General features: G+C 35.4%; 1 protein-coding gene and 1 pseudogene across 1 annotated transcript in view; one reads left to right on the forward strand and one right to left on the reverse strand.

The window, feature by feature from the left end:
* RSRC1 (arginine and serine rich coiled-coil 1) overlaps positions 1-22,653 on the reverse strand; it is a 412,097-nt gene that overhangs the window by 17,983 nt on the left and 371,461 nt on the right. The gene's annotated exons all lie outside the window — the stretch shown is intronic.
* On the forward strand, positions 10,722-11,113 carry LOC128777301 (protein LLP homolog; annotated as a pseudogene).

A 22,653-nucleotide genomic window follows, 5' to 3' on the forward strand; every position in this document is an offset into this window, starting at 1 on the left:
TTTCATTTAAGCCTAAAAACAACCTGAGTAGTAAATTACCATTTTAGAACTGTTCTTTATTAATTGTGTAGCAATTGTTGTTGCAAGGAACTAAAATCGTTTCTGTAAATTTGGCTAAACCCTGACTACTATGTAATCTACTACATAGACTATTGCCTTATGCTCGCCTCAAGTGTAACAAACATGGGTAGTCAAATCTACTTTAAGAAGTGGCAAGAAATAATAACTCCAACAAAGCTAAAGCTACTGGAAGCTTTCTTATTTTAACAGGACTGAGAAAGGACTATAATTCGAAGTATACCAGATTAATAGGGCGGAATACAGACTCTGAAGTCACTGTTTGCTGTCCGTTTTAATTCTAGAATTCTTATTGACTCTAATTAAAATTCTGTAGATGGAAGAGTTGTATGTTTCTAAGGAACTTGCAGCGAATGCTGTCTGCCAGCCATCTCCAAACACCCCATAACCACACACAACTTGCCTGTCAGGAGAGCTAATGCAGACATCGCAGGGCACACCACATTTGTCACTGTGGCTAATATCAGAGATACGCAGCTCTTTTTTCTTAGCACACAAAAGCAAGATATGTAATTCAATGCTCAATTTACCCTTGTCTCGCAGGAGATTTTTCCCCGCTAATTGATAGAAATTAAGCCATTAATCAAGCCACTAGCCATCATTCAAACCAGAGAAGATGAATACAAACTTTCATCATAACCACCTTCCCCATTTTAGTGTTCATTAGCATTAATTTTTAATGCAATTATGCTATTCTTTTACGCTGAGCTCATAAATTACTGCTCTTTTGTTGCTGGCTGGCCTTGTAAAATCCAAACTAATGCTTTGTGCTCTGATCTTAAAGGCAATTACTAGGTTCTTCTTTTATATCTTTGCATCCCCAGTAACCTTTATATATAACGAATACCCATGGCTGCCTATGCCTGTTTGTTTTTTTAATGTCTCTATATAAACCTTTGTGAACATATAAATGTAGTCAAATGTATCTACAATAAACATAGATATGTGTACACACACACCACATACATTATAAAATACAGATGTTAATATAAAAATAAGATGTCACAAATTCATATTATAGTTCAGGTTCAAATATAATGATATTATTATGGTTTCTCATGATTAAAATGTAATGCATCATTGTACTAAAGTTATAATTTGGTAACAAATTAGAGAAAGAAAATAGGAATATTAATAATGGTTGGTTAGTATACACATATGTAAGAGTCCAACAACTACAAGAAATAGAATGAATAACTATGGCATATAAAAATCCCTTAGTACTTTACCTCGGGTTAATGTTTTATATTTAAATCCTTATTTAAAAAAATTGTGTCAAAACCTGAAAAGTAATGAGATGAAAATGAAATGAAAATGAAAATGAAGAGTACTGAAAAGGAAGATCAAAAGAACCATTTATCCAAAAGTGTGTTTACAAGTACATATAAGGACTCCACAGTCTTATACTGTGCGGAAGCAGCAGTTTATACGAAGATGACTGTAGTAAAAAGACAGATTTTCCAGAAATAAATACTGAACCCAAAGGCAGCAATCCACTCCTTCCTCCAACCCAGAGAAAGTCAAAAGATGTACTCTCTTTATAGTCCCCCCAATAAGCATTGGTTATGTTCACTCCTAGGTGCAGAGGAGATAAAAAACAAACAAACAAACAAACAAACAAACAAACAAACAAACAACCCTGCAACTCTCTTCCTCTATCAACCCAGTAACGCCTTTGCCTTTGTTTGTAAGTTGTTATGTTCTGGCCACCCACTAGCTAGACAAAGGTACCTATGTGGCATTAAGATATGAAATAAAACTGGGGAAAAGGAAACTTATTGGGAAAATGTCAGTAACACTGGTGTTGGGGCCAGCCCGTCACCTCTGGCAGTTGCACAGCTGCTGCCTACCTTTAACACCATGATACTGGGGAAGGGAGTACAGGGTATATTCAGGAATCTTCCAACAACAACAACAAAAAAGCTTTGAATCATTAACATAAGATATCTTCTGTTTCCTCTCATGGTTCATTCTCTATTAGATTTCATTTCTAAAAAAATTTTTTTAACATTTATTTATTTTTGAGACAGAGAGAGAGAGAGCATGAACAAGGGAGGGTCAGAGAAAGAGGGACACACAGAATCTGAAACAGGCTCCAGGCTCTGAGCTGTCAGCACAGAGCCCGACGCGGGGCTCGAACCCAAGGACTGTGGGATCATGACCTGAGCCGGTCGGATGCTTAACCAACTGAGCCACCCCGGCGCCCCAAGAATTCTTATTTATAAGGAACTATGAGCTGACTGTGGGTAGGCACAGGGATTTATTTTGTTTACAAAGTGCAATTGTTATTTTATTTGATTCTCAAAGAGACATAATTTTTGGTAATAAATAATACCCCCATTTTTCAAATACAGTATCTGATACTCTCAAAGTTTAAGAGGACCCAAAAGAGGCAGAGTTGGAATATGAAGCAACTTTGTCATTGCACGTCAAATTCTGTATGTTTCTCACTGTAACAGGTGTCTCCTAAGCTTTTGACTCTGATAACTACATGGCTGTTTAAGCTTTTTCATATGCTTATCAAATTTATATAAAATTTTGATCTTTTAAACAGAGATGGGGTAGGGAGGATGTTAGAAGATATTAATTTCTTTTTCTTAAAAGCAGAGTATTTTGCTATATTAATGAAGTGCAGCATATAAAACTATAACATTTAAAGAAACCCAGTATGGGTTAGTCTGCATTTTCTAGAATTTCATACAAATGGTATACTCTTTCATGTCTGATGTCTTTCACTCAACATGTTTTTGTAATAGCTCCTTGTTGTTGGGTAGATCTATTGTTCCTTTTATTATTGGTAGAATTCTGTTACATGAATATCCACAATTTGTTTATCCATTCACCTGCTGATAGACATTTGGGTTGTTTCTAATTTCTGACTTAAAAAAAAGTTTTTTTAAATGTTTACTTATTTTTGATAGACAGAGAGACAGATTGTGAGCAGGGGAGGAGGCAGGGAGAGAGAGGGAGACACAGAATCTGAAGGAGGCTCCAGGCTCTGAGCTCTCAGCACAGAGCCGGAAGCAGGCCTGGAACTCACGAACCACAAGATCATGACCTGAGCTGAAGTCGTACACTTAACTGACAGCCACCCAGGCACCCCTCCAGGTTCTGGCTTTTGAGAATAAAGTTACTATAACATTTATGTAATGTCTTTGTGTATTTCCCTTCTCTTGGGTACATATGTAATATTGGAATGGCTGGATTATACGGTAAGTTTGTATTTCTCTGATGACTAATGATATTGAGCATTTTTAGTGCTCTATTAACCATTCACTTCTTTTTTAAATTGTGTCTCAAATCTTTTGATCATTATTTAATTAGGTTGTCTGTATTCTTCTCACTGAGTTTCAAAAACTTTATATCTGTTCTGGATATATCCTTTGTCAATATGTATTGCCAGTATTTTCTCCCATTCTGTGACTTGCCTTTTCTTTAACACATTTTTTTGATGTTTATTTACTTTTAGAAAGAACGAGCCAGTCGGGGAGGGGATGATAGAGGGGGCCTGAAGATCCAAAGCGGGCTCAGTGCTGATAGCAGGGAGCCCAGTTTGGGGCTTGAACTCATGAACTGTGAGACCATGACCTGAGCTGAGGCAGACGATCAACCAACCGAGTCACCCAGGCGCCCCACTCTGCCTTTTTGTTCTGTATGGTGTCTTTCAAAGAGCAAAACTTTTTAATTAAAAAAAAGTCCAATTTATTATTTTTAAAATTTTGTGTTTTGTGTCTCTCAAAAAAATATTTGCCTACCTCAAGCCTGCAAACATTTTCTTCTAGCTCTGTAATACATTTCAAGCTAATTTTTATGTATTGTGTGAAATAAGTGTCATTACTTATTTTCCCCATAAGGATATTCAGTTTTTTCAGCATTATTTATTAAAAAGACTTTCCTTTTCCCACTGTATTGTTTGGTAGTTTTGTTGAAAATTAATTGGCCATATATGTGAAAGTTAATTTCTAGTCTCTCTAGTCTGTTCCATTTATCTATATGTTTATCTTTACACAGTCTTAATTACTGTAATTTTATAGTGAATCTCAAAATTAGGGAGTGTAAATCATCTTTGTTCTTTTAATATTTTAAAAGTTTATTTATTTATTTTGAAAGAGAGAGACAGAGAGAGAGCACTGGAGGGGCAGAGAAAGAGGGAGAAAGAGAGAATCCCAAGCAGGCTCCACACTGTCAGAGCAGAGCCCGATGTAGGGCTCAAACCCACAAACTGTGAGATCATGACCTGAGCTGAAATCAAGAGTCAGACACTTAACTGGCTGAGCCACCCAGGTGCCCGCCCCTAAAACTGATTCTTAGTAGAAACTTTGTTCCTAACACTTTAAGTTGAATTTTAGCATTAGGATGCAAAGCATAATATATAATGAAATTCACTTTCAGGAATAAGTTGAAATACAAATGATTAATAAAATTAGACCCTCTCCAAATATTAACTTGTTAGGTACAGCACTTAAAAAAAAAAAAAAAACAACAATGATCAATTACTTAAATCAACTTTAAAAATAGTTTTTGTGGAGGCACCTGGGTGGCTCAATTGGTTAAGCATCTGACTCTTGATGACTGTTGATACTGGCTCAGGTTATGATCTCACAGTTCGAGAGACTGAGCCCCTGTAGGGCTCTGTGCTGAGCATGGAGCCTGCTTGGGATTCCCTCTCTCCCTCTCCCTCTGTTCTCCCTCTCCCTCTCCCTCCCCCCTGACCCTACTTGCATACACTCTTTCCCTCTAAAATAAAAAAAAAAAAATTAAAAAAAATAAATAAAAGAGTTTGGGGGAACTGGTCAAGTTGTAAACATGTTATTTATCACCAAGAGATACTGTTATGTTAAATTTTTATTTCTTCTGATTTTAGAGTAAAAAATTGAGCCACATTCCTATTACTTTATAAAGGAGTTGCCACATAAGAAGATAATGGTTTAAATGACTAAATATTGATGGCAGGTTTTTTTTTTTTTCTTTAGTTTAAGAATGTAGCCTGGAAAATGTATTCAGGCATAACTGATGAAAGAAAATCAGAAAGGAGAATAAGGGATGACAGATTAATAGAAAGGGCAAATTTCCAGGGACTTATAAAGAAACAAGAACCAAGGGTGAGTACATATGTTTAAGAATCTGAACTATTTGGAGAAATTCTACCTGTTCAGGGAAAAGAACTGGGGCATCTACATCCAAATCAAATGAATGAATAATCTCTTACTCCTCAAACTATCATTTAAGAAGCAATATATATATACACATCCTAAACTGAATTCTGATGTCTGTAATTATAATCTCCTTTCTGTTTGTTCCACCATTTTGTCAACACTTGCTTCTCATTACAGTCTTTCTCTTCAAATAAATGCAAATAAGATTCTTGTCTTTTAATCAAGAAAAGCCCTAAATGGCACATTATTATATTATTAAAGTATAGGTAATAATAAATCTATATTACTAAACTCTCTCTGTTTCTGTATGTTCCAATACAGTTGGTCAAGCCGCACATAATGAAATACATATGATTCTTATTTGGTTTAAATTATTGCTAAATTTGGACAGGTTTAAAATCTTCACAATGTTATGATAATTATATGATAGTAAGTCAGAGCTATGAATTATATGCACAGCTTTGTATTTTTTTTCAATTAAAATATTCTGGTGAGATAGCCTAATGATTTGGTGTTCTAAATTGTATTGTAAGAAAAATATTTAAGTTGAAAATCTCACATGAGTAACAATCGTAACCTTTATAAAAATGGAGAGAAGTTTCCACATTTTAACTGGTTTCCAGTACATTATGATTTTAATAAAGCATATCATACCTAATTCCCACATTCGCCACATTGAGCATAAATGCAGCCATTAAAATAAGATGAAAAGCAGAGGATAGACAAAGCAATAAAGAAATCAACAAATGGGAAATGCGACATATATTTTAGCCCATTCCTCTGTGACTTTGACAGAAATCCGCTACAGGAACAAAGTAATATTAATGCTAAACATTCAGGGCTGCCTGGGTGGCTCAGTTGGTTAGTCAGTCATCTGACTCTTGATCTCGGCTCAGGTTATGTCTCACAGTTTGTGGGATTGAGTCCTGCGTCCAGATCTGTGCTGATGGTGTGGAGCATGCTTGGGATTCTCTCTCTTCCTCTCTCTTTCTAGCCCTCCTCTGCTCATAGCCTCTCTCTCTCAAAATAAATAAACTTAAAAAATATTAACCATTCATTTGCTTTTAATAGTGTTTTTTCATGACAAGCACAATGTTTTAAGTTATAAAGTTGCAAAATAATAGGCAAGTCCAGCTCTATTTATAGGTGAAGTGACTATTAAAATTAGCACGCCAAGTTCTAGCTTCACAACTATATTATCTTAGTCAAGCCTTCCCATTACATTTCTATCTTCTCTTCCAAATTAAGATATGGTACCTATTAAAATACAAATATGATCTCTGGATGGAAGAAACACTTTAGGAGAGACAAGTTTATTGTTCTATAGAAGAGAACAGTGCCCTGCAGGGCTGATAAATTTGGAGAAAGGAAAAATCCAGGAGATGAGGAATTGATGGGAAGATCATGATTGTTTGGGAGCTAAACCTTGGGAATAAGGTAAGACAGGAGGTCCTGAAGATGGGTGCAAAGGTTGCAGGACAAGAAAGTGAGATGGTGACAGAACATTTATAATAGTTCTGAGCTTCACATGCAAATCTTCCAATTACAGCCCAGCATGGAAGGACAGGGGCTCTAGGACAGATCTCTAACCACAGGAATATGATTTTTGAGTTATCTATTCCTTATACATTTTAATTCTTATGGATCCATACCAACTACCAATGTGATGAGTGTTCCAAAGATCTCTGATCTTTGGGAGAGGGGAGATGGCAGTGTTAGTGACAATCATTGTGTAGTATCTCAAGATATAGGAAGAAAAATCTATAATGGGTCCATACAAGTAAGGAAATTTATAAACCTCTTGAGGTATATTTGCCAGTCTGTAGCATCTGTAACTGGAATAGCCAGGGCATATTTCTTATGTTGGATATAAGTAAACTTTAAGTAAAATGCTTAAGAATAAAATTCGAACTCATGAACACTAAGATTGAGTAAAAATATAAACTTTATATGCATAAACACTTCCAGACCTACTGAAACTCATTTAATAATCACAAAACTGATACTGTGTTAAGACTAAATAACAATATTAGAGCTAAAAATGAACCTTGAAAATGAAACCATTACAAATCCACAATTAATTTAAAACATTTCAAGAAGAGTTTTTACGGGCTGACTCAGGGCTTGATCCTGGCAGCCAGATGGATGTAGGAGGTCAATAATCCAGAAACAATGAGACAGTGATTAGTCAGTAAAACAAATCCCTGGAAGCAATTACTGTTCAACACGTCAGAAAGCCATTTGACCAAAATAATCAGAATATGGATTGCAAAGTTTCAGTGTCTCCCTGCTATCCCCTTTCTAAAACTCTTCTTTAGTAAACATATTATAAAGCCAGTTACTACTTCAAACAACAATTACTCACTGCTAAAAGTCTTTGTTCAAAAATGATGACTGAAGAAAGGTCCCTCTACACAAGCCAAGTTTACATGTTCCTACATTCTTTATGTCTATCCAGTCAGACATACTGCAAAGGTGTAAGCTCTAAGAAAATCTCATCTGGTCCAAAAGATTATCAATCATCCTTAAGTTTTTCTACAAAACAGCAATGGGACAAACATGCATGAGTCAAGGAACCAAATGTTATGCTTGGTCTACAAATACGGCATTTGGATCACACTAAGCATTCACAAGGAATCTAGTAGGTACCTGTTGAATGGTCTGCTGAGCTCAGGCCACTGTTGCTATAGAATGTGGTATTCCTGTATTAGGGAAGGAAGCTCCTTAAAGATTTTTTCTTCTCTCTCTTTTTTTAAATTTGGGAAAATGTCACAGACTTGTTTATTGCCCTCAAGAATTTCTAGGTAGTACTTAAAAGCTACTTTCCATTGTCCTTGAAAATACTAAATGAAAGGACATATCCTTGAAGCTCCTTCGTAGGAGCAGGATTACACTTCCATTTCTACTCCTGCCCATCATTCAATAAAGTGATCACTTCCTCAATCCTGAAACTTTCTTCATTTGGCTTTAATGACACCATATACTCCTCGTTGGGCACAATTCTTCATTTTCCTACACTGGCCCCTCTAACTGTTAGGGTGCCCCAATGTTCAGATTGGACCCCTTCCTTTTTTCTATCTTGATTTTTTCTCTAGATGACCCATCTACATGCTAATGACCTTCAAATCTTTAGGTCTAGTCTTGACATCTTTACCAAACTCCAAACCTTGATTTTTCTCTCTTATCCCCTAAATTGAAACTATCACTTTTCATTGGCTTCCTATCACATTTAAAATAAAATTCAAACTCCATACGCTTACTTAAAAATCCTACATAATCTGGCTCCTACTAAGTTTTTCAATCAAATTCTAACCCTTGCCCTAGCTGCACATGGCCTTCTTTGTGGTTCTTAAGCATTCAAAACTTGCTTCCCCCTTAGGATATTTATGGAAGCTGTTCCTTCCCCCTAGAATGCTCTTTTTGTACCAAGTCCCTTTTTGTTCAGATTTAATTTAAATGCCAGCTGCTCAGGGAGGCCTTTCCAGAGCACTCAGTCAAAAGCACTCACTAGTCACTCTCTAGCACATCAAGAGAGACTAGAGAAATGAGTTAATTGTGAGGTTATTAAGGGAATTTAGGCACAAGATGATGACTATCCTGATCAGGTGGGAACTGAGAGCCAAGTTTTAAACACAATGACTTTGACATGCTTGTATGTTAAAAAAAAAAAGTCATCTCCAAGTCTGGAGTTCAGAAGAGAAAGTCTGGGATATAAATTTGGAAGTAATAAGCATACACAAAGCATTTACTCCAGTCGAAAGTGACAAATTCACCTAAGAAGTTATAGAGAGAAAAGAAGTGAATTCCAGTGAATGCCAATACTTGCAGATTGGGTAGGAAGAAGAGAAAGGGCTAGCCAGGACTGGCAGGAAAATCAGTATTATGTCATATAAAGTGAAAAGGAATTTCAAGAAGGCTAGTATGGTGAGTTGTGCTGAATGCTGCTACAAGGTTAAATATGATGAGAAAAACTCCACTAGATTTGGCAAATTAGAAAGTATTGGTGATTTTGAAAAAAAAAGGAGTTATAAGAAAGTAATGTGGTAAATCACAATTGGAAAAGATGATGGTTAAATAAAAACTCCTATTTCCTAGACAATGGAGGATAAGATTATTTAAATGAGACTTCTGCTGAGCACAACAAATAATACAGGACAGAATATTAAAAAAAATCAAATTACATATATTGTTGAGATCATATGAGGTAAGGAATCCACAAAGACCAAAAATGAAGTGAACAGTTCTAGCAGTCCTCTAACTCATAAGGAAATTGAATCATTTGCAAAAAACTTTTCTATAAACACTAGGTTCATAGAGTTGTACAGCAAAATTCTACCAAACTTTCAAGAACAAGATAATTGTGTTCCTAACTCATTTCCTTACTTTCTAACTCATTCATTCTCTTCCTAACTTCCCAACTCAAACTGACTTCCTAACTCATTTTATTAGGCTAGCACAAATCTACTTTCAAAACTAGTCAAGAACAGTACTAAAAGGGAAAAATTATAGAAATAAATCATGAATGCAGATACAAAAAGGGTAAAAAAGTAAACACACACACACACACACAGTACACAAACATATACATACCCAAGTATAACTCATATACAAACAAATGAAATCCAGGAGTGTAAAAAAAGATAATACATCATAATTAAGTTGAAGTAACTCTAGGACCGCAGGTTTGGTTCAGCATTAGGAGATATGTTAGTGTAATTCATAAAATTGTCTGATTAAAGGAGAAAAACTAAACTAAAAAACTAAAGCCTTCAACAAAATTCAACATTTATTTGAGATTAGAAACAAACTTAGGGAAGGAAGGAAACATCTCTAACCTGAAAAAGGGATGTACTCCTCCTTCCCCAAAACTAAACCAAATTGAAAATGGTAAGGCAAATATCATACTGAATGGTACAATGTTAAAAAGTAATCTTTATGCCCACAAACAGGGTAATTATGCTAGCTAGCTATCATCATTTCTATTAGGTACTGGTGGTCCTAATCAGTGCCATAACATTAAAGAAAGGAAACAAATGACATAACAATTAGGAAGAAACATAAAGGTGACTATTAATAGATAAAATGTAGAGAAAACCCAAAAGTATCTATAGATAATTTATTTGTTATATACAAAACCAATATTTAAGAGTCCGCTGCATTTGTGTACATCAGCCATGAGCAGAAAATATAATTTAAAACAAGATACCATTTTAGTGGCATAAAAATATAAAGTACCTCAGCATAAATCTAACAAGTGATACGCTAGTCCATTAGGGAGAATATCGTGAAAGTTTAGAAGACCTAAGTAAGCATGCAGAGTTATACACTGCATAACTGCGTAAGATAAGAAGATACAGCGCACGCCTGGCCTGGCTCCTGGGAGTGTGTGGAAGGCACTGCCTGGAAGGCCGAAGCGTGGAGGCTTCCGGACAGCGTGGTCTGTGTGCGGTCTCTGAGTTTTTGAGTTTCCCGTTTTCCAGGTAAAATATGGCTAAAAGCCTACGGAGTAAATGGAAAAGGAAGATGTGTGCTGAAAAGAGGAAAAAAAAAGAATGACCCAAAGGAACTCATCAGACTTAAAAGTATTCTTAAAATAGATAGTGGTATTTTAATGACAGATGTTCCAGAGATATCAACTGTGGTGGTACCCAAATATTGTCAAAACTCAATGCATGGTGCCAGATGAAAAAGATAACATGAAAAGGGAGACTGATATTAACAGAAACCAAAAGAGTCTTCTAGACCGGCATGGACAGTAGTGCCCCATATGGATGAACCGGAGACGAAGGAAAAGGACAAGGCTGAAGCCAAAGTGAGAAAAATGGAAGGGGAAATGCAAAACAAAGGCAGCAAAGGCAATGAAGGGTTTGGCCTGTTAGACTCTTAAAACCTGGAAAAATCCTACATGGGACAGGTCTTTGATTAGAATGTATACATGGATTTCAACTTCCACCAAATGAAAACTTTGTTTCCAGAATTAATTTGGCCTCTTTCTTCAATTCAAACCTAACTTAACTCCTAAAATTTGTTTTGGGAGCTTGATAAAATATTTTCTTTTCTTTTAATATCTTCTTTGATAAATGAAAGTTACACTGATATTTTAATTGGATGGTGTCCAATGTGCAGGGATTCTCAGACATCAAAGCTCTATCAAGTGTTATTTGGTTGTAATTGCTTGGTCTTAGTAAGATAAAAAAAGATATACTGACACATTCGAGCTAATTCAGGTTTAAGGAAAACTTTTACACAATTTAAAATATAATGTCAGTGGATCTTATAAGCACCACTTGTTTGGAGTTTTGATTTTGTTTAATTCAGAATAAAAGATTTTTTGTCTAGATCTTGAAAAAAAAAAGATAAGAAGATACAATATCATAAAGATACCATTTCTTACCAAATCTATAGATTCAACGTAATTTCAGTAAAAATCCCAGCATAACAATGGATCAGTCTATTCACTTATCTATTTAGTAAATCTCAAAAAATTCATTCTTAAATGTATATGGAAAAGCAAAGCTTAAACATAACCAAAATGTTCATATAGAGAAAAATGAGGTGGGTGGCTTATCTTACCAGATATCAAGACTTATTATACGGCTAGTAATACATACACTATTAGTGTAGGGATAATTAAGTTGACTAAGCAGGACATACAGCAGGACAGAGAGGCCAGAAATATTCTACACATATTGAGAAGCCTGGTTGATGAAGGCGCTGGCATTGCAGCTCAATAAAAAGAGACAGTTTTCAATAAATGATGTTGGAATAAACAGTTCCCCAAACGAAAAAAAATTAGACCCCTACAGTGCACCATATACAAAAATCAATTCCTGGTGGATTAAAGCTCTGTGAAAGGCAAAATTTTTACAAGACAATGTAGGAGAATATGCTTATGATCTTGAATTAGGGAAGAATTTATAAAACAGGACCAAAAAAAGTATAAGACATAAAAGGATTGATAAATTCATATACATAAAACGTTAAAGACCTACTGAGAAGGTATCTATAATAACACATTAGATGACAAAAAAAATTGAAAATGCTAAAACCAGTAGAAAAATACAATAAAAACTTGAATAGGAATGCCACAGATGAAGAAATACCAATGACCAATACATACGTTAGAAGAAACTCAACTTCATTAATAATCTTGGAAATGCCCATTCAAACCAAGATCAGATATCATTTTACAGTCAGCACATTGTGGCAATAACACCACACACTGGCAAAAGTGAAGAAGTGTGGAAATGCCAAGTATAGCAAGGATGTAAAGCAACCAGAAATGCCATACAATACTTTTGTGAGTAAAGACTGGCGCTGACCACTTTGGAAAAAATTGGGCACCATTTGGTAGAACTGAAGATGTGTCTCCCTTATATCTCAGCAATTCTACTAGACATATAGGCCCTAGAAAAACTCTTGTATATGTGCACCGGAAGAGAGAAACTATGTATATTTCAGCAATGTTTATGACTGCAAAAAATCTGAAACAATCCAAATGTCTGTCAATAGGAGAATGAATAAATTTGGGTATATTCAGAAAACAGAATAGTTCCTAACAGTTAAAATGAATTAACTACATCTATAAGGATTATGATATAAGTATACCATAATGTTGAACAGAAAAAGAAAGCAAGTGATAAAAAAAAAAATCACACACTATTTTTTTCATTTATAAAAGGTTAAAAAGTATCGAAACATAAGTGTTATATTATTGGGGATATACACAAATACAGTGAAACACACAGAGCATCACGAGAGTAACAGGCACAAAATTCAGGATATGTTAGATAAGACTGGAGAACACTGCAAGAAAGGGTTTCACTGTTCCATATCGCAAGTTGGGAGATGTGTGCAGGTGTCTGTATTACTGCTATTTTTATACCTTTCTTTTTTATTTAAAATCTTTATTTATTTTTGAGAGAGAGAGACAGACAGTGAGAGACAGAGTGTGAGCAGGGGAGGAATAGAGAGAGAGAGGGAGACACAGAATCCAAAGCAGGTTCCAGGGTCTGAGCTGTCAGAACACAGCCTGATGTTGGGCTCGAACTCACAGACCGTGAGTTCATGACCTGAGCCAAGGTCGGACACTCAACTGACTGAGCCACCCAGGCGCCCCAGAAATATAGTCTTCTTAACCTATTATGAAAATTAAGTCAGTGTGGTGTACAGGTGAGAACAGGGTGACCAAATGAACATGAGGTGAGTGTTACCTCACACATGATGCTTGTGCCTAGAAAAAGTTAGAGTTAAAAATCAGGTACAATGGTGTCACCACAGTTACTTACTCCAAGAAGCCTTCCTAGATCCTTTTAGTAATAATATCTTCTATGCTACATGGACTCTAGGAAAAGAGTCTAACCCAACCTTTGCTAAAAGCATCCGCAGGCACTGACAGCAATTAAAGATGACCCCGACCAGCTTCTTCCTAGCCTGTGGTGTACAGTCAATGAGGAAAGATTGATCTTTTTTCAGTTAAATGTCACTGATCCATAGTGGGGGAAAAAAAAGATAAACATTATAAGTGAGCAAACCATATGTTTACAGATATGGAAAAGTGAATATATCTGGAGAGAAATGTAAAATATTCCACTTATATGTATTTTAAAAGAAGAGGGAAACAACATGACATTTAACTATAACAAACATAACAGACCTCAGATATATATATTGTGGCCAGTTGAGGAAGAAAAATGGGGGAGTTAGGGGAGAAATAGATACAAAGACAGTGGGAACAAATGTGACATAAAGAGACTCACACAAAAGGCATGAGAAACAAAAAGAAAAGGATGAGAAAGACAAGAAAAACAAATCAGATGGGGAGAGATAGGGAAGATCTTATGCTCTGTGACAGGGTATCAGAGAGTCCCCATGGGACAGTAGTGTCAGGGGACCCAACACTCCCCACCCCCCTCCTGCTTTCTCTCTTCTCATCCCTATTTTGGCACTCTCCTTTGTTGAAGATGGGGATAGCCTAGTTATAGCCTTGAGGTTGGCTACAGCTCTCAGAAACAAACAGCAAACTTTATTTGAAGCAAAGAATATTTAAAAAAGAAGAAACCAAAGAAAACAAAATAAAAAACAAGAAACAAACCAACACAAAAATCCTAATGACTCAGATGAAAAATTGATTAAAAGAATTCTTATAAAAAGGTTTTGCTTAAAATTTGGAAACTAGCATTCTTGAAATCCTTACCCTGCTCCCTCTTCTTTCTGAATAGAGAACAATCCTAATCCTGCTACAAAGCAAGAACTGTCACATTTTATTTCATATGCAAGAAAAGCCATTAGTCTTATCAAGCAACATTACTCTTTTGTGGACTTTCAAGGTCTGCTACTACAGCAAGATGCTTTATTTAGAACAGACATTCTTAGTATTACCTGTAAAAATCTGCTCTGTACGTAAATCTCTAGCCCTAACAAATTTCTGGAGGGTTTTTCTTTGTTAAGGAAGGGTTTGTAAATCTGCATGATAAAGCCTCTTTCTTACACCAGTCACTTGATTTCAGCCATACTAAACTTCATTCAGTTCTCAATTACTTGAGGAGCCCAGTTCTTTTCTCAAGGTTTCACAAATGCGGTGCTCTCTACCTAGAACAATCCTATCCTTTCCCACTTTCATCTAGAGAACTCTTTTTTGTTCCTTAACGTGTAACCCTTAACCTCTTAGAATTTACCTTCTCCAGAAATCTTCCCTTGACCTGTAAGTCTGATGCTGACCCTTCTATGAACTTCTATAGCACACAATACTTTTCAAGTTCTTTCCTCATGCTGGAATGTCTATCATCTAGTCTTCACAAAGTGAATTATATACTTCTACAAAATTCCGCTCAAATGCCACACCCTATGAAGACTTCCCAAATCCCTACTGATTAGAGTTAATTGTTTCTTGAACCCCCAGCATGGCATTTATTTTATTCTCCTTATAGTATACGTTTAAACATTCCTCCCCTGCTAGCTGATATACTACAAAAAAGCCCAGAGATACATACTCCCATAGTAATTAGCACACAGGAGGAATTCATTAAGTACAAGCTCACTGAGTTAATGGACTAGATGGAATTAATCCTAGGATAGAAGCTGACCTGAGAGCTACAGCACTACTTCTACCAACAGAGGGCTAATCTAGGAATGATAACTCCTAGATGGTAGGTGCTTCCAACTGGTTGAAAAGACCACGGATTATAAGCAATGTGAATCTTGTAAGACAAAAGACTGCTTCATAAAAAAGTGCTGCTGTAGCTATATAAAGTCATAAATAAAACAGTATATTATAAAAAATTTCTGGCAGTGATCTGGTAATAGATTTTGACTGAATTGATTACTCACTGACAGTACTCAACATAGTCCTGCAAATGCATCAACTATGTAATGAACAGCTATTAAGTATATTGATTTTCTGATTTCCATTGATAGCTAACAGGCCAAAGCTACACATCAATATTTGTGTTAGTAATACCCATGAGCTAACAATTTTGACAAATGAAAACCTCAAAAGTCTAAACAGCCCAAATTAATGGAAATTTGAAGGCCAAACCTCAGAATTTAAATGAAATACGTAACAAATGAATCTAATAAACGTAATAACTCAGTGAAGTCAGTGTTGATCACTGTCTTCCTCTAACAAACTTTAAAGGTTTCTTTTATTCTAATGATGGGATCATTTCCTAATAGATATGCTCTTTAATTTCTTCCATGATCAAGATTTTGAAGTTATATACCCTCCAGCTCACACTTGCATAAACTTTACGAAGTGCTCTCACATAGTCAGTCCCTACAAAATTCCAGTGAGATAGGCATTGTTTTCTTCATGTGCACACAAAGAACTGAAGTTCAGTGTGATTAAGTGATATGGCCAAGGTCACTCAAACAGTAAGCAGAAAGGCCAGTATGTGCATGTAGGTCTTTCAACTGAAAAATAATATAAAGCAGTCCTTCCATTCTTTTTTTTTTTTTTTTTAATTTTTTTTTTTTAACGTTTATTTATTTTTGAGACAGAGAGAGACAGAGCATGAACGGGGGAGGGGCAGAGAGAGAGGGAGACACAGAACTGGAAGCAGGCTCCAGGCTCTGAGCCATCAGCCCAGAGCCTGACGCGGGGCTTGAACTCACGGTCCGTGAGATCGTGACCTGAGCTGAAGTCGGACGCTCAACCGACTGAGCCACCCAGGCGCCCTGCAGTCCTTCCATTCTTAACACAACTTTTTTTTTTCACTGCATGTTACCTTACATTTGTTGACTATACCAAAACTAATTTCTATAGTACATATTCTATTTTGTACTTTGCTTTTTCATCCCTTCTTAACAAATCCTTTTAATGCCACAGACCCTCTCTTGGGAAAGTATGGTATTTTTCAGAAGACTCAGGCTATCTCAGTGAATACTTTCAGGGGTTCTTGCTACCCTTTTACCATCTTCAAGGTCTATTCCAGTGGTTCTCAAAGTGCGGTTCCCAGACCAAAGCATCACCATCAGCTGGAAATCTGTTAGAAATGCAATTAAGAATCCCCATCTTAGACCTACTGAATCAGACACTCTGGGAATGGTGCTATCAATTTCCAGGTGATTTTGAGGCATACTAGAGTTTGAGGACTACAGGACTATCCAATTCAAATAGAGACCTGAATTCTCAAGTATGCAAAAATGTGGCAAATACATAAAATCAAACTTATGTTCTTATTCATTGGAAGAATAAGTATTCATAAAACAAATTTAAAGTCTCAATTGTATCTCCTAGATATATATTACTAGGAATGTAATACTAATATTTAATATCCAGGGCCAAGCAGCAGGTGAAGGACTATAGGGCACAGATACCACAAAAGAACAGATAATTTCTAGATAATTTTTCTTTTTTGTATACTGTGTCTCTATAACATACATATGTGTATGGAGATACATACATATATATATATATATATATATATATATATATATATATACTATATATAACATATAGGTGTATAATTATATTTTGTATTATATTTGAAATTATATTTTGATGTTAGAATTACTTTCTTATGATATTGATTTAAGCCAGGGATCAGCAAACTTTTCCCATAAAGGGCCAGACAGTAATGATGTTAGACATTGCAGACCATACTGTCTCTGTCCTAACTAATAGATTCTGCTGTTATAGCACAAAAGCAGCCACAGACAATATGCAAACAGTGAGTGTGGTTTTTGTTCCAATAGTACTTTATTTACAAAACCAGGTGGTGGGCTGGATTTGGCAGGTTGGCTGTAGTGTAGTGACCCCCCGATTTAAGCTGTCATTAAAACACATTTCCATTACCTGAGCTTCCTAAGTGACTGAGGGCAGTGTGTGCATAATCATGGACCAAACGTTGCATGAATAATTCACAGTGGAGATACTTCTTTGTAAGAAGAAAGTGTACATAATGCGATAAGTTAAGATTACGTATATACCTTTAAAGGCATCCAATGAATTAAATTTCAAAAACAGAAGCTTTTTGAGGGGAAAACATCTTAGAAGCACTTGTTCGTACCTAATAAGGTACTATGTATTTAATAATCGTTCACCAATATCTGTGGATTTAATGACTTGTAGTCTTTGTGACAACAGACATATCTACTTTGTGAACTGTTGTTTAGAGACAAGTTTATTCTTTTTTATGGGTACTGAGGCAACATGTAAAAAAAATCAAGGGTTTGGGATGTACAAACTGAGTCTGAATCCTGGTTCTGTTCATATTAATAATGTGACTACAAAAAATTGCTCATCCTTTCCAAGACTCAGTTTCCTTACTTGCAAAATGTTACCTACCTTAGCAGATTCTTGTGAGCATTAAACTAAATGAGACAGCACCAACAGGGCAAGATGCTCAGGACATTACAGGTTTCTTTGCCCTGATTGGGCCATCCTGCTCCTCTGTTTGCTAAGTAAGCCCTGAGAATACATAATATTTCAATTTTTCCCTAACTGTATTCAAGATAAAAGTGAGAATATCATAATATTGAAGTGATACGAAAATTGAGAATTCCATTGCTAAACCTTTTAACCCTCCCGCCCCCCCTTTTTTACAACCTCAGGTGTAATTCTCATTCTACTCTTTAAAAAAAAAATTTTTTTAACGTTTATTCATTTTTGAGAGACAGAGTGTGAGTAGGGGAGGGGCAGAGAGAGGGAATCACAGAATCTGAAGCAGGCTCCAGGCTCTGAGCTGTCAGCACAGAACCTGATGTGGGGCTCGAACTCACGGACTGTGGACTGCGAGATCGTGACCTGAGCTGAAGTCAGATGCTTAACCGACAGCCACCCAGGCGTCCCCAATTCTCATTCTACTCTTAAATCATTCCTAATATAACTTATTTGGATAGATCAAAAAATCTATTTTCTCTAGTTTGGCTCATCGATGGAGCATCTTTTTAAAAAAGAACAAGTTGTTTTTGAAGCAACTCCAAAAGGAAAGTATAGGCCAAAAAACATTTCTTATTCTCCGCTCAAATTCCTCTTTCCACTTTCCCCCCTCAACAGAAAACAAAGAAGTCCAAACCTCAAAACATGAATATGGGACCCGACTAAAATTGCTTCAAAAGCCTCTACTTCTGAGTTGAGAGAATAAAAGTTTATTGCCACCTCCAAGGCAAGGTTCTCACTCAGCAACTGCTTAGTTGTGAACAGTGACCTACTGCTTCCACTCAGTAGGTGACGATTAGGGCTTCTTGTAACATTTGTTATTCGGGATTTAACAAGTCTTACTCTACTGCAATCTGCTTCCCAGAATTCCATGACTTTGACGAAGAAGATAAATGAAGGTATATGCTTTTGTAAAACCCCAGAGTCAGGTCAGGAACCAATGAGGAGGGTTAATGAACACAAAATACTAGACTGCCTCTTTCTGCCTATTGCTGTAATAAAGATTGTCTTTCCAGAGCAAGTTTTCCTGATAGAAATGGCCATTTTTTCAAGCTGGGTGACATTTAGAACTTCTTTCTCTGACTCAAAGTCTTAGAAACACTTTCCTCTTCTTGGTTTGGCTTTTTCCTCTTCACCACTGCACTTTTCTGGTAAGCTGTGGGTAGTAGGGGTGCTGTTTGAGGTGGGGAGTAGAGGAGGAGATGGGGGAAAATGAATTCTTAGTTATAAAGTAAGACACAATGAGACAGCTGAACTAGATAGGATCTTTAAGATTCGTCACAGCTCTATCATTTTATGACTTTACTTATTTCTAATGGAAAAGACAGAAAACAAAATGGCACTTAGAAGAGAAAGGAAATGTTAACTTGAAGGGTATCTGAGAACAGAAGTCATTTACCCAGAACTTACTGGTAATTTATTTATAGGAAAAAAAAGAAAAAAAGAAAGGGAAAATAACAAGAGAACCTCCCCACGTCCAGCCTACTTCTGGAGTTGTCCTGGAGCAGAACACATTTGGATCAATTTTCTATACCATCTGCAGCTATCTGGAGAGCATTCTGTAATGAAAATTGCCTATCAGTAGCTTTGGCAGATTTGTTCAAAGCTATCCAACTGGAATGGGAGTACTATTTGATTGAAAATACATTATGACTTTAAAAACTGTCTTATTACTTAACATTGTTAGGAAAGGCTTGTATTAAATAATACAAGTTAGTAGTAAAAAAAAACTTTATAAACAAATGCTACTGAGATAAGAAAAATTCCCTTCAATATATCAAAATAGTACCCTTATTTTCATATTCTATACAGAAGGCAAACCAGTGTCAAAAGTAGTAAAAGTACTAAAGGTTTTCACTGTTGATATATTCTGTGATCCTACATGAATATTACACTGAATTACCATCATTTTCATTATTTCTGCACATAATTTGATAATTCAAGATGACAGTATTTCTTCAATAATATTATGTTGCTATACACATCAGATGGTTGATCAACTCTATCTAAAATTTTAAGTTAAAGCCCACTTTTAGGAATTGACAATCAGTTAAAAACAATACAATTTTAACAAGGTCAATTACATAGATACTCTTAACATTCTTCATTTGGGATCTAAAGAGCTTATACTCACTCAGGAAATAAACAATCGCACTAAAAACAAATCCAAAAAACAAAAAGCCGAGTACTCCCAAAATCCTGAATAATTTTGAAGTTGACTGGATTATCTGACTCTGAAAGCCAGTTTAAATTTGCATCTTTCCACAAATAGGGTACTATGCATCTATACACTATATATCTACTTACTATAGGGACCTACATTAAGAATGCTTCCCATTTTCTGTATCTGTCAAATTTTTAAAAAAGTCTTCCATGGGCAAAGATGTTTTCAGTGAAAGTGCTGCTATAGCTATTATTTTACTTCCTCTAGAGTTCTTGCTTCTGGCCTATTTCCTAGTAGACAACGGGAAATGAGATATCTATTATATAAATCACATTAACCAGGAAAACCATGATAAAATGACCAGTTTCCGTTGACCTTAAAACAGGGAAGAAAAGATAATATTTGAAAAGCAAAAGTTTTATACAATTTAATGTACTGACCTCACTTAAGTATAATAATAAATGATGTCTCCACTCCCCCTCCCAAGTTATTAGAGAGGTTTGTCTTCAACTGCTAAAATTACAGTTAGTGAATCTGTTTTATTAAATTAGTGCTCAATGCTGCTGTTAATCTTTGTCCCATTAAGTTATAAAAGTAATGCATTTAATAGCTACACAATCTTCTCCATCTTAGCTGTACATGTATAATATGAACACAAATCAAGATCACTCAGCAGGTCAGCAGATTAAGATCGGAGTAAGTCTCCAGCTCCTGGGCTTCCGGCAGAAATTTCTCTCTGCTCACCTACAGATCTAGTCCATGTGATCTTAACCTTGTCCTATACCGTAAGTAAACCTACATATTATGGAGTCTAATGTTTACCTTATCTAAATTAAACAGATACAAATGACAGCAATACTTTATTTGTTAATTCATTCATAATTTGCTTCTAATAAAAATATTATATATTACTACATGGAATGACTATATCTATAAATATACATATAAAACATTGCTATTATTTTCCACATGAGGTGCCTCATTTGCTTCATTTTAAATACACAGGATAATTTAAAGAATTACACTAAAAATAATCAGTTCGTTTTTGTCATATTTACTAAAAATTTTTAAGGTAGAAAAGAAATAGATTTTCAATTGAAAACAAGCCATAGTATTTTTGTTTCCATTGTAACTACTTCAGTTGTAGTTACTCACTACCCTTTTTCCCCTTTTTTTCAGGACATAATGGGCAATGTTATTTGGTTGTTCTGTGATAAGAAAACACTCACTTACATATGTTATCTCAAGATTCCCTAGTTCAGAAACTCAACTACATTATCTTTCAGAAAGTTAATAAGACAGCACTCCCTTTTCCTGTCTATCAAATCATCCTATATTTTTAATCTATTAAAAATGATACTAAAGAGCTACAACAGTTAAATTCAGATTGAAATATATCATCTCTCTATAAAGATGACTGGAGTTTGACCCTAGATTAATAACTCAACCAACAGTATTCCATATGAAATAAATGTATTTTTTATATCATATATTATCACACTAAGCTCTAAAATAAATTAATTTGATATACTTCTTGATCTTTCATTTACTGGTTTGTTTCTTCTATCTACTGCAAACTACTATGGCATATCAGTTTATATATCTACATCTATATCTATATCTATCTTTATTTTATATTGTTCCATATACTTTCTTAATTTGTCCCACATTCTTTTTCTTTATAAAATGTCAATAGAAAGACTAAGCATACATATAAAGATCATAGCTAATGCCAGATGTTGATAGAGCCTCTTGAGACCAAAGATTCCACACCAGGTGGTTGAGGCAGCCTAATGAAGCAACACATGCTCATAAGGGATACAAAGGGTGGACTTGGAGGGACCTGCTCTCATTTGGTTATTTATGAAAGTATAGAGGAGGATTTGAAATCAAAGTAAAAAATGAGATTAAATCAAAGCCTTCCCATTTATATAGCAGAATTTTTTTGTTAAAGGTTTTAAAATTTGTCTTCAAAATTAAGGCTGAAGAAAAAAAATCTTTTTTGTATACTTTAGTGACAGGATATCATTACATGTATTTCCAACTCCTCTACCAAGTGGGAAAAATGAAAATAAACAACTTTAAGTGGATTAAAATACAAACATAATTTCTTAAAACGTATTAAGTTTCTTATATCGAAAGACTTAAAAATGTGAGTTCAGGTCAGTGCTATTAAAACAAACTTTAGTAAATGGACTGACCATAAAACATGACCTTAGGCAACAACTAATGAACCTGAGAGCATTTTAATATATTTTCTTATCACCAAGTGAAGCACTTTAAGTTATTACAGCTAGGCTGCATGACCTCATGCAATTGAATCATGCTAGAGCCAAATAGGCTAATGTCTTTGATAGCAATTAGATAAAGGCAGA

Source organism: Panthera pardus, unplaced genomic scaffold (genome assembly GCF_024362965.1).
Source record: "Panthera pardus isolate Hobbes unplaced genomic scaffold, ASM2436296v1 HiC_scaffold_16, whole genome shotgun sequence".
NCBI lineage: Eukaryota > Metazoa > Chordata > Mammalia > Carnivora > Felidae > Panthera > Panthera pardus.